This window comes from Octopus sinensis, linkage group LG4 (assembly GCF_006345805.1).
Source record: "Octopus sinensis linkage group LG4, ASM634580v1, whole genome shotgun sequence".
Lineage (NCBI taxonomy): Eukaryota > Metazoa > Mollusca > Cephalopoda > Octopoda > Octopodidae > Octopus > Octopus sinensis.
Genome location: NC_043000.1, coordinates 143,022,616 through 143,037,505, shown reverse-complemented (window position 1 = coordinate 143,037,505; position 14,890 = coordinate 143,022,616). Strand labels below are relative to the sequence as shown.

The 14,890-nt window shown below is 30.5% G+C and overlaps 1 long non-coding RNA gene across 1 annotated transcript; it reads left to right on the top strand.

Annotated features, from left to right (window-relative positions):
* The first annotated feature begins 7,802 nt into the window (after positions 1-7,802).
* LOC118763147 lies at positions 7,803-13,508 on the top strand. Its single transcript, XR_004998904.1, has 3 exons — positions 7,803-10,260; positions 10,850-12,001; positions 12,424-13,508. It is a non-coding gene; the product is annotated as an uncharacterized LOC118763147 (long non-coding RNA).
* Positions 13,509-14,890: the final 1,382 nt, after the last annotated feature.

Below are 14,890 nucleotides of genomic sequence, written 5' to 3'. Positions count from 1 at the left end.
ATTTCCCTAATGTATTTCAAATACATACAAACCAAGTATAGTTGACCGTTTTGAAAAGATTGGATTACTAGATAATTATTTTGTGTTTGTTAGTGCATGGAAAATTTGAATTGATTATCATAAATGTGGACATAATTGCATTGACATGTAACAGTCATAAACATATATACACTAAAAATTGATATATGACATACATATGCATATGTGTGTGTGTACACATGTGTATACATACATACATATATATATATGTATATAAAATATAATATAATATAACATAATATATAAATATATATATGAATATTTATATACATTTATATACATATAAATTGACATAATTGCATTGACATCTACAGTCATAACTATATACACTAAAAATTGATATATGACATACATATGCATGTGTGTGTGTACGTATGTGTGTATACATACATACATATATATATAATTATATATATATATATATATATATATATATATATATATGTATATAAATATATATAATATAACATAATATATTAATATATATATGAATATATATATATACATTTATATACATGTACATACATATGTACATACATAAATACATACATACATACATATATATATATATATTTATATATATGTATATATGTATGTATAGGTATATGTTTATAAGAGAGACACTGAAAGAGAGAGAGGTGGGGGTATCACTTAATGACAAGACTACACTCATGGTGAAACATTGTTTCCAATATTTTAATCATAACTGAAACTATATATGAATAAATAGAAAGTATTCTAGTCTTTTAAATGTCATTTTTAAACACATAAAGTAGCTTGATGCAATTATTGCCAGTATCAATAATACCAGAAAAATTAAAGGAAGTCACTTAATTCAAGGACATTTAAATCAAATGAAGAATAAAATCATATACTCCTGATATCTGGCCAGGTACCTGAAATATTTCGAAACCAAATTTCATCTTCATGGTATTGAATTAATAATTTAGATGATGATATCTGGAATTTCATTCTGCTTTTTTGCCTTATAATTCACTCTAAATCCTTTATTTCGTTTGTTGGATATTCTTTCTGACCTATTTCCATAAGGTTTGTTATCAGATTCAAATGCAAAGAATGTGTTGAACGTGATAGCACACGGATTTTCTTGATTTTCATGAGTTTTATCTTATTTCTGTGGTATGCTCAAGATCTATGATGTACTGATAAATCCTTAACTATCCGAAAATGACTTCGTATATGGAACAGAACAATATTCAAGATCTCAAGAATCGTTGTGCTGTTTGTGTTGTTATTGATCTGATAGATGGAAATTATTCTTTTGCTAAACATGCAGCTTAAAGCCATGACATTGCAAACTACTATCTATAACTGTCAGATTCATACACTCTGGGTGAATATCTTAAATATACACTCAGCTATCAGAACAAAACAAATAAAATTTCATCTCATCTCATCACAAAATGTTTCACTAGTCTCACAATATTTAATTTTCATGCTCTGAATGAACTAAATACAGGTATCTGGTTTTCCATAGAAAATGCTTCTTTCATATGTAATGCATCCTTCAAGCCTCAATTACTTCAGTTGATTTTTCAAGAGTTTTATATCAGTTCATATGTGAAATTTTGAATCCAACATTGTTAAAAATATTAAGAGTAATTTTCCTGTTCTTCACCGATAACTTAGTGACAGTATCATTCCGTTTTTACAGCAGTTTCTCATAGGTGCCCTGGTCAAACACATTCAGGATAACCACCAATTCAACTGAAGATGTTCCACATCGTGGTGAGTTACCGAGTGTCCAACTTTAGCAGCTATGGATCAAAAACTGCATTTCAATTTATGCATATGTACAATTCATTATCTTGCTTCTAATTATAAACATTTACATTTGCCCAACAAAACAGGTCATAAGATTATACAGTCTATCAGTTATTAATAGCTTAACTTATTGTGATAAAATATACTTGGAAATATTGGTTTCCAATTCTGGCACAGGGCCATAATACACTATCAAATATTAAAATTATGATAAATTTTTTTCTATAATGTCCTTAAGCTGACTTTCAGTTTGGTAACTTCATTAATTTTGTCAGTAATTAAGTTAATGCTAATTAAAATCTTTTTAAACTAAGAATACTCAAAGAGTAATAAAGTTCTTTTTATTCATATACATACTGAATTGTGATTAAATAAATGGAAATAATCTTTAACCATTAGTAGTGTGCTTGTCTTCAAATTAAGTGACACAGCTATATACATAATGCATGTGTATATACAGTACAAATACATATATATATATATATATATATATATAATAATATATGTATATACATACATACATACATATATATATATGTGTGTGTGTGAATATTTTGTATATGATGTCAAATATACACTCTATTATTAAAACCAAGCAAATTAAATTTCAATATGTATGTATGCATGTATACACACAAGACAACTGTGTGTGGTGTGTATGAATGCACGCACTAATTCAACACACAACTAGGAAACCTAAAGTTTTGGAATGCCATAAAAACAAAATATTTTCTAATTTTGAAGAGGATATTCACAGAATTTTAATGCAAGACAATTCTTTTGTTTCACTACAATAATTAAAACATTAAAAATAAAGTATTAAGAATGGAAAAAAAACAAACAAAATCAACCATAGAAATAGAAGTAAATAGAAAATAAACGATAAGTGAAGTTGAAGTAGTACATACATTTAAAGTCAGACTGAGATCAACATTTTGAAAGCCATCATCCTAGAATCCTTATAAAAGACAATCAAATTTAGGCAAATCCACAGTCCAGCCAATTTTGTCTGGACCCAGTTTCAAAAAGACAAACTAATAAAAGATATAGAAGTAATGTTATAGTTAAAACTTACTCATCATATATATGAGATAATTTACCTCAGAATACTAAAAAAATATATATGCATGGATTAATGTGTCTGTTGTGTGTGTGGTGTATGTAGGAGAAATTATGGTAAGCACAACTTTATTTCATTTGTTCTCTGTGTATGTTGCAAGACAGTGGTTGATTGGATCTTCCCCAGTGGACGATCCAAGTGCAATTAGGTACTTAACTACAATGGATCATCAAGGGAATGCTTTCTTGCATTACATTATAGAGATCAATTATATATATATATATATGTCTGAATATGTATTTATACATATATATATATATATATATATATATACTTGTAAATCTATATGCATGTATGTATCTAAAAATGTTATGTTTGTATACAGGCATAACATATATGCTGGAATATGTGTGTATATGTATGCTTGTTGATTAGTTATCAATGTGTGAATACAAGTGCAAAAGCTCATTTGTAGACAAAGTCTAAAAGCTATTTGCTTCAGAAAGGACTCAGCCTTAAACCTTTGCTCTAACTCAGATATTTGCTGATGTTAATTCTCTGAATATGATGATACCGGCCATATCTTCAAGCATCTTCTGCAGTTGTTTTAATGTTTCATGACTTGATAATAATTATTTTATTTTATTTTTATTTCACACCCACACATGTCTATATAGATAGTGATGCAAATAAACAAATTAGACTGGGGACACACACACAGAGTCACATATAAATATATATATATATAGACCAATAAACATGAATATGCATATACTTCTAAATATATATATATAATATATATATATATATATATATATATATATATATATATATCTATACAGAGAGCATGAAAATCACAGAAAACAAAGAACAGAATATATAAATTCTTACTCGACGACTGTTTCAGGAAGCTCAGAGTTATGTAATAATTATAATATTAATAATTTACCAATGAAATATGCAAATTATAAATGTTAATTATTATCTAATTCTTGAAACAGGTGTTGAATCAAGAAATTATGTATTTTCTTTTCTTAGTATTCTATATTATTTATGCTCTATGTAAATGTATATGTGAATATTTAAGTCTATATATGGCTTTGTCATTCTGAATGTGTGTGTGCATGTGCACACATGTGTGTGTGTGGGAAGCCTAATTGTGTTTAGCTGCATCACTACCTCTATATCGGCTCATCTTGGATTTATCTTATTGCCACTGTTGATGCCATGAACCTAGTTCTGGATGAAGGACTCAAAGTTCTAATTCATTTGAGCATTATTACATGTTTTCTTTACTGAGCATATCTAGCTCTCATCTATTGTCTGTGTGTATTTGTATACATACACACATATATATATATATATACATATATACATATATATATATATATATATATATATATATATATATATATATATATATATGTATATATATATATATACACATATAAATATATATACGCACCACACAATATATGCATGTTATATATGTATATATACAAACATACATATATATAAGCCTTACTTCAAGATAGTATTTCTGTTGACTTCATCTCATCTGTAATGTTATATATTTTATTTTTTTTATTTAGTCTAAAATTTTAGTTATCTTCTTACCGTTATAATTATCATTTTTATCATTTTCATCAAGGGTGGTGAATTGGCAAAATTGTTTGTATACTAGGCAACAATGCCTAGCTGCATGTCTAGCTTTGCATATTGAGTTCAAATTACACAGAGGTCGGCTTTGTCTTTCATAATTGCAGGGTTGATAAAATAAGTGCCAGGTCAGCATTGGAATTGACGTAATTGACTAATCTTCTCCCCGTCAAAATTTCAGGCCTTTTACCTATAGTGGAAAGACTTATTGTCATTTCCTCTTGATAGAGAAGAATGCTGGACTAAGTTTCTTTTAATATTGTTTTTACTATCCTTTAGATTTTTGAGCTCAATTCTGAATGGACATCAATGAAATCTAGCTTTCATCCTTCTGTGAGCAATAAAATTAGTACCAGTCAATTCAGTTGAATATACAACTCCATTACAAATTCATAGAGATCTGCTAAAATGAGAAAAATAATAATAATAATAATAATAATAACAATAATAATAATAATAATAATAATAATAATAATAATGATAAGTGTCACAATTTATAAGTGTGTAGATGACAGAATTTGCAAAGTGATGGATAAAATATCTGATGGTATTTAATACATTCTTTGGTATCGTAGGTTTGAATCTGTCCTGATTTGAGCTTGTCTTTCATCTAAAATAAGTACCAGTCACCTTCTGTTCTATATGTGGCTTTATGCCTATATTAGAAATTATCCTTATTATTCCTGCTTTCATTAGTACAATGTAGAAAATGGTTAGGGACATTTATTCTAGCTCTTTTGATTCTGAGTTCAAATTCTACTGAGGTCAACAGCTGTTCATCCTTACCGGGGTTGATAAAATGAATACATGCTGAACACTGAGGTCGATGTAATTGACTAACCCCCCCCTCCCCACAAAGTTGCTGGCCTTGTGCCAAACTTTGAAAACGTTATTATTATCATTGTTATTATTTCATTTCATGGTCAACATTGTCTTTCATCCTTTTGTGGTCAGTTGTATGAAATACTTGTGAAGTACTGGGGTCAAAGATATCAAACAACTCTCCTTTGCTCAGAATTGCTGGATTATTATTATTATCCTTATTATCATCATCATTATGATTATTATTATTATTATTATTATTACTTTTATGACAATATATTTCTTGCAGAGTCTAATGAGTTTCCACAGAAAATTTTAATGTCAAACTTCTGTTATGACTTCAAATATTCTTCTTCTTGTATCACTGAAATAAAATACCAGTGAGATACTAATGTCTACTTGGATATTCCCACTTCTTGCAAATCAGCCAGTTGTAGTGATGGTAGTGGTAGTTGTGGTGGTGATGGCAGTGGTGGTAGTGATGGCAGTGGTAGTTGTGGTGGTGGTGGCGGCAGCAGCAGCAGCGGTCGTTGTGGTTATATCAATACAGGTGACTCTTCCTCAATGAACACTGCTGTAATTCCCATCAGATGATTTCTACTTTGATAGTCATTTAGCTTTGGGGAAAGAATGGCAAAACCTCTTAGTTTCCGTCCTCTATAGAACATAGGTTTCATTCTACTCTAAGAACCTGTTTTAGCGTTTCCTATGTAAATATGAATTCTGAATTTTTATTTTTATTTATTTATTATTATTTGTTTTTGTGGTCATATGATTTATATGATATTCAGTGTTACCTCAAAACTTTTGGGATTAAAGGGATTCTGTGACAGAAATTCAACTGGCAATTGTAACCATGTTACACACTGAAATTACTCAACACTGGTTATTGCATTGTTCTTTTTTAGGCTCAGTTCAAGGCAGCCAGCTGTCAGAGTTCTTAGAGTACCTGACAAAATGTTTAGGGACATTTCTTCCAGCATTACATTATAAATTCAAATTCTTCCAAGATCAACTTTGCCCTTAATCCTTTCAGGGTCAATAAAATAATTACGAAGCACTGGGGGCCAAAGTCTCAAGCTTGTGCCTATTGTAGAAAGCATTATTTAGGCTCAATAAAAGTGGAAACGGATGAGTAGGAGAAGCCAGTAAAACCAGATCAAAATAAATGACTTAGAATATCTGATATCTTCTCTCTTGATATCTTCACTCTTAGAGTGGAAATTCTGAGAGGAGAATGAATTAAGTAACCGTAAAATAGAATCAGTTCAACGGGTTTTATCCAACCCTGAGAAATACTGACCTTGAACTTAAATGAAGAACTTAAATGAAGAATGGACATAATTTCACTGTACGACTGAATGCACGTGCATATTCATTTGTTTTCAGACACTATATATGTTCAATCTCAGAAATAAGTTAAACCAAATGATTTAGCATACCTTTTAAGTAACCCATCTTCTGTTGAAAGTTCTGTTTACACTGAAACCTAATTTGACTGTCATTCCTAAGATATAGATGTTGACATTATGAGAAGGAAATCATTAATATTACAGCCAAAGCTAATGCCGGTCATTGGGAAAAATTGCTTTACATCTAAGTATTCATAAATTGTACATACACTGACCATTAACACAAATTAATAATACAGGGACATGTGTGCATATGTACACGTATCTATATATGTGCACATATATATAAATATATATGTATATATATATTATATTATATATATATATATATATATTATATATATATATATATATACGTATGAACATATATACATGTTCAAAAACATGTATATACATGTTCAAAAGCATGTATATACATACACATAAAAAAATATATGTAGTAACTGTCTAATTGAGACATGCTTGTTCTTGTGTCTGTTTTTTTCTCTCCTTGTCTATTGTTTCTGTACACAAGCATATACTCAAAAAACAAGACTTTTTCCCCCCATTGTTCCTGAGGATAAACTTAATACACTTTGTTCGTTTTACCTTGTCTTCATGTTATACATAATGTTTGCATCACACACACACACATATACATCAATAAATATACACATGAATTACATATATATTATATATATATATATATATATATATATATGTATATATATTACAGACAAGAAAGTAAATTTCAAGCATGGTAATGTTGTAAGAACAACTTTACTGCTTTTGAAATTAACTTTCTCGTCTGTGAAATACCAAGCACATCTGATGCTTTTAAAGTTTGTTTATAAAATGTTGTCATGCACACACACACACACACACACACACACACATGCACACATATATATGTATGTATATATGTATATATATATTTATATATATATATATATATATAAGTATATATATGTATATATGTATATATATGTGTGTGTGTTTGTGTACACATATATGTATAAGCATACATACATATATTTACACACATAGATATATATACATATATACACCCATCCATATATACACAGACATATATATATACATACACACACACATACATATATACACATGTACACACAAATCTAAGTAAGTATAACCATAGAACTGTGTTAATTCTTTAATCTGAGCACTTGCTAAAGCATCAGATAGAATGCTTTGGTATTATTTTCTCAGAATTTAAATGCATTCCAGGTGATCTTTACTTTTCATCCTTTCATAGAAGGATATTAAAGTTCCATACGAGATGCCTTATAATAGTTGCCCATCTTTTCCAGCCTCTTGCATTCGTAGCTCAGATTCCACCCAGGGATTCAAATTTCATTTACGTCTATATCATCGACACTTACACTCTGAGAGAACGCAAGCCATGAAAATCTGTGGCACGGGCATCTCTTTGAAATCAGATTGGTCTCTTATGATCTCGACTTAATTGTGGCATGATTGCTTAGACTTTTGAAGACCAAACACTGATGGGATCTAACTCATAATTTCTTATTTCATACTTATCAAATTATTTAGTGAATCGTTCAATGATTTCAGAAACTTTGCAAACATTTTGGCAATGAGGAAAACCATTATTTTTTTGCTTTACTTTTATTTTTGCCTATATAAGTATAAAAGTAATTCAGTCATCTAAAAAGATTGTGAGCCTATATTCCATTATTGGCACTGCTCTTTTTTTTTATCAGTTGTAAATAAGTATGTATGTGGAGGGATGGGTTATACATAAGGTATCACCAACTTCACACAGTTGCCAGTATAGCAGGTAAGAACAGTGTTAGCTTGACTCAGTTATGGACTTCACACAAAAAAAAAATGTTTGTTTGATGGTTTATAATGCAGAAATCAATATTGGTTCTCATTTACATGAGAATAAATGTCATTTTTGGTGTCTGTATAAACTTTTGTCGATGTGTCCTTTTGTTCATCTACTTATACAGAAATCCTCATAAAAATATAAGTGTACAGAATATCGTTGGGAGATACTTATATAAACACATAAATACACACATAGAGTTTTGCACTTATATAAACATATGTTAGAATCATTAAATATTTTTACAATATGCTGGAAAGGTTAAGGTAGTGTAATATTGCTCGTATAAATAAATCTCAATCCAATGTTGTAAATGATGATGATGGTGACGACGACAATGACAACAACGATGATGACGATGATTGTAGTAATGTTGATAAAGATATTGATAGTGATAAAGATAGATGTAAGAAATAAAAGGATGTCAGAATGCAATGAACCGCCACTACGAACAACTTGTTGAGAAATGACAGAAAGTCTCATCCTACAAAGGATTCATAACCTTTAAGAAACTTACACCTACATTTTGAATGAGAAACCTGTTGTCAAGAGGCATAAAAAGCAGTAAAGAGTTACCTTTGAATTACCTTATACAATATGTGATGCTATCAAATGACAGTAAATGCAACAGTACATAAACCTGTCTGACTGTATAGATATTCTTTAATGGTAAAAATTAAAATGCTCCCCTGACATCACTCAAGAAGGAAGCAGTTCTCACCAACAAACAGAAGCCTATGGGGAAAAGCAAGGATAACACTAGAATTCCTGCAACAGCTGTTGCCATGAAAGGTAGAAAGCGAAAGAAGGAAGCTGAAAATGAAACTGTAAAGATGGTGATGAGGATAATGATGATGATGATGATAATGATGATAGCAATAATAATGATGTTGTTGTTGTTTTTGTTGTTGTTGGTGGTGGTAATATCCTCTCTGAATTTGTTGTTTTCATAATTTGGTGCTGGCATTCGAAACATTATTTGGCACTGAATCTTGGAATCGGTTCAAGTTTATGTCATATGACTACACACACAATTCTCATAAGTCCTGGCACAAGAGTAAACTAATGCATAGCCGTCAATCACAAAATATTCTCTGTGTAAGATGCAAGAAAGGAAGAAAGCTAACACAAAAGCTATCTGCATAACAAGAAAGTAAGTTAACAAACTGCGAGAGCCTAAGTTTTACTATTAAGGAAATGCAACACATGCAGTTCTCGGAAGATTGGATGCTACAACATAAACTAAACCTTTTACTCTGTATCATTATCGTTGTTGTTTTGTTGTTTCATAACAATGTTCTCATGTTAACCGTGGTGAAATAGCATTGGTAAATTCTGAGATTTACGTTCTGCCAGAGCAAATGATTTTTATAGTTTGATGTCCTATCCATTGCTAATTACACCATTGTGAAATAGCATGGAATCCTGTTGTGAGTCAAACAAACTGATCCAAGCACATTTTTATATATATATAAGCTTTGCCCAGAAGTAAATTGATGAGATTTATTAATGTTTATCGTAAAAAGTCTTTTTTTTTTTTTTAAGAGTTTGGTATAAACATTTGAGTAAAAGTAATATAGTTGATGAGCAATTTGATACTTTGAAGGAATACTGTTATGTGGAAAACATAGGTATGGATGGAATTTCAGTGAGTTGTAGTTCTGGTAAGAAAGGATTGAAAAAAAAAAAAAAAAAAAGAAAATTGCTTAATCCTTGTCTCCCAGGAATTTTGTAGAATTTATGATGCGAAATGGATTAAGCAAAAATGGAACACACTCATTACATTGATATTCACTTCCTGATGAAGTGATCTAAATTAAAGCCTTTTCCCCAAATTCTGTGTTAATTTACATTCCAATCACCAGATAAAGTTTAGGTGCAGGAGTGGCTGTGTAGTTAGGGAGATTGCTTCCTAGCTATATGGTTTCGGGTTCAGTCCCACTGCGTGGCACTTTGGGCAGGTGTCTTCTACTATAGCCCCGAGCCAACCGAAGCTTTGTGATTGAATTCGGAAGGTGGAAGTTACTGGCGTGTGCATATGTGTACGTGTAGGTGCTCAGTGCCTCTCTGAAAGAGAGAGAGAGAGGGATATATATATATATATATATATATATATATGTATATGTGTGTGTGTGTGTGTGTGTGTGTGTGTGTGTTTGTGTGTCTGTGTTTGTATATAAATATATATATATATATATACTTGTAAATCTATATCCATAGGTATGGATGGAATTTCAGTGAATTGTAGTTCTGGTAAGAAGGGAGTGAAAAAAAAAAAAGAAAACAGCTTAATCCTTGTCTCCCAGGAATTTTGTAGAATTTATGATGTGAAATGGATTAAGCAAAAATGGAATGCACTCATTCCATTGAAAGAAATAGAGAGCATGTCAGTTTCAGTAGAAGAAACAAAAAGTCACAGCTCAGTGGTTGATAAATGACTGCAGTGGAATAGAAAGTCAAGGCAGATGCTAAATGGTTGTTTATTGTATATGTAGTTTAGAATGTGAGTATACTGCGCATTTGTGTATGTGTATATGTGTGTGTGCACATGTGCATATGTGTGTATGTGTGAATGAGAAAAAACAAAATAAATCTCAGACATAAAGGGATTATTCATAGAGATTTGTAACTGTTATTCATGAGTGTTCTTAGAATATTTTGTGCTTTTAGCACTGTTGGATGTGACAAGGTTATTGTGACAAAATTGAAAATCGTTTTGATGTTTCTGTTTATTGAAAAACAAGCATATCTAATGAAGTGCTGCAGTTGCATGTGATAAAAGGTCTGATTCTGGAAAGAAATAGTAGAAGTCCATATACAGCAATATCATAAATTTGTCCTTTAAAAAACTATTACCCTTGTGCACAAGACTCAAAATTACTGAATGGCAAGTTCCTCGGCGAACTTGCAATTGGGAATCCAAGTTTTACAAAGAAAAAAGAATACTTATATTAAATGAATAAAATGATAATGAATATATAATTAACATCTTGTTTGAAAGTCAATTTACTGCTAGTTTAAGAAATTCAGTAAATGGGAGCAAAAAACTTCCCATTTCCAGAACGGATGTCAATATCTCACTGGTGATGTTCCCAGATAATATGCTACTAAAATACGAACTGAGGCACATAGTCACTTAAAAATAAAAAACCGAATAAAAACAAAAATAAAAAAAACACCGTCCGCTTAATAAAATATGTGATTCAAGGCTTAATTCTGGTAATCCAGTACCCTTATCTGCCTGATCTTTCTAAATCTGTTAGGTCTAGTTTCATTCTATTTTTTTTATTCCCCTAAAATAGTGAAAAATAAATTTAGAGTCACAAGAAAAGCCTATAAAAAATGCGATATTTCTTTGAATTAGGCGTAGGAGTGGCTGTGTGGTGGGTATCTTGCTTACCAACCACATGGTTCTGGGTTCAGTCCCACTGCGTGGCACCTTGGGCAAGTGTCTTCTACTGTAGCCTCAGGCTAACCAAAGCCTTGTGAGTGGATTTGGTAGAGGGAAACTGAAAGAAGCCCATCGTATATATGCATATGTATATATATATATATGTATGTATATATATATGTATGTGTCTGTATGTGTGTGTTTGTGTGTCTGTGTTTGTCCCCCCCAACATCACTTGACAACCGATGCTGGTGTGATTACATCCCCCATAACTTAGAGGTTCGGCAAAAGAGACCGATAGAATAAGTACTAGGCTTACAAAGAATAACTCCTGGGGTCGATTTGCTCGACTAAAGGTGGTGCTCCAGCATGGCCACAGTCAAATGACTGAAAACAAGTAAAGAAAATCAAACCTTAAATATTTTTAGTTATGAACCCTCAACCATTTTCATACAAACCTGCATAAGACCGTCTTTTATTCTGATACCCACTTCCTTATGAAGTGTTCTAAATTAAACTTTTCCTCCAAATTCTGTGTTAATTTACATTCAAATCATCAGATAATGTTTAGTAAATTCTTCATTATTTTTCAAATGAATTGAAATGAAGGCTGTGTTTCAATAGAAATATAGTTATGAAAGGGTTAAGCAATCTTCACAGATAACCAATTGAACCAATTAATGTAAACAATAAAATTTGCTTTACAAGTTATAAAGTTGAAGCTCACTAACAAGTTCATACAATAATATGGAAATGAGTATTTTGATTAAATTAATACTCACTGATATCAAATAAAGAAACTGGGTGGAGGAAGACGCAACACTGAAAAGAAAGGAAAGACTAAGGAGAGAGCTGGGAGTCTATGATTATATATAATAAGATAATATGATATTCTTAAATTATATCTAGAACTGATCGAATGAATTTGTATGAATTAAATCAACCAAACAAATACACAGGAAAAAATATGCGCATCTTATACATAATTCTATTCTACAAACACTTACATATAAACAAAACTAAATGTGTACCACAGCCAGGGTTGCCACTTAAATATAACCATAGTTGAAGAATAAAGGGGTATTATATCGAATAGGAGTTAACAGGTACAAAATATATGTAAATTCCCATAGCCAGTAAAATTTAAGATGTATAAGTTAATGCCAAACACCATCTACATTTTCGAATATAAACTAATGTTAATGATTTTTCAGCTTTTTGTGTTGTTATCAACTGGTTGGCTGATAGGAACACATTTCTTTTCCGAATTCTTTGATTATTTTTCTTTCATTAATTTGAAAGGGGAAGTTTTTCCTGCAATATAATAGGATCATTAAACAAACTATGTCAGGTAAAACTATATCTTTCCTCCTTGTTTTGTTTTCACTCATTCATCTTTTACTTAACTCTTCATCTGCATTGCTCAAAATGTTTTTACATATATTTATCTCATTTACATACATGCACACACACACACACACACCACACACACACGTGAATATACCTATATATATTATGTATATATGAATATATGTATGTGCATATAAATCTATATATCTATATATCTATATTTATCTATGTATCTATATCCCCACACACATACACACACATATATATATATATGTGCGTGTGTGTGTGTACACACGTATACATATTTGTCTGCATACATTCATACACACACACACACGTGAACGTATCTATATATATTATGTATATATGAATATATGCCTGTGCATATAAATCTATATATCTATCTATATCCACACACACACACACACACATACATATATATATGTGTGTGTGTGTGTACACACATGTATACATATTTGTCTGTATACATTCATACACACACATACTCACACACATACACGCACACGTGACTATATCTATATATATTATGTATATATGAATATATAAATGTGCATATAAATCTATATATCTATATATCTATATTTATCTATCTATCTATATCCACACACACACATACACACACGCATATATATACATACATATATGCACACATGTATACATATTTGTCTGCATACATTCATACACACACACACACTCACACACACACATAAACACACATGCATACACATACCCAAGTGTACGTGTATTAGTGTGTGTATTATCTTTTATATCATGCATTTATGAAGGTATTTATTCTTTGAAACAACATAGATGAAAGCTAGCATTGATATGTAGATTCATAAGATTTATATATAAAGAATGTTTAGTTATAAATGTCTGATGCAGTTGTATTGAAGTATTAACAACTTAATATTCTACAGCTATTCTTTGGGGATGAATTAGTTACTAAAGCATTGGTGCTTTTAAATCTTCAAGCATATTTTCACGTTTCTTTTGATGTTAACTTTAATCATATTGAAAACATAATTATTTTGAATAAAAGTATCTTCAGGGAGGTAATGTCTTTCTAAAGGTCAACATTTTTCACTTACTTTCATAATACCTAGCAGCTAAAGTGTGGTTACAATCTATATAGTAATATCTCTTGGTTAAAAGAAATGACACATAACTGCATGATTATAGTTAACTGTATAGCCATTTGTATAAATGATGGCTATCATGGGAACATGAATGCTATTTCAGTTTTTAAAATACCATATATTCCAGAAAATTCAGGAAAAAAAAACGAAAAAAATTTGGAAAATCTCTTGTCAATGGATTGGATTAACTTTAAAACTGAGAATACTTTTGCTCAGTCTATTGTGATAAATATAAAAAATTACATCGTTTATGTATATGGTTAGCAAGAAGTTTGATGTGAACTCATGTGTCAAAACGTATATTGTTGTGTTTTGGGAAGGTCATTGTGCCAGTAAAAAACATGCAGGCTGGCTCTATTT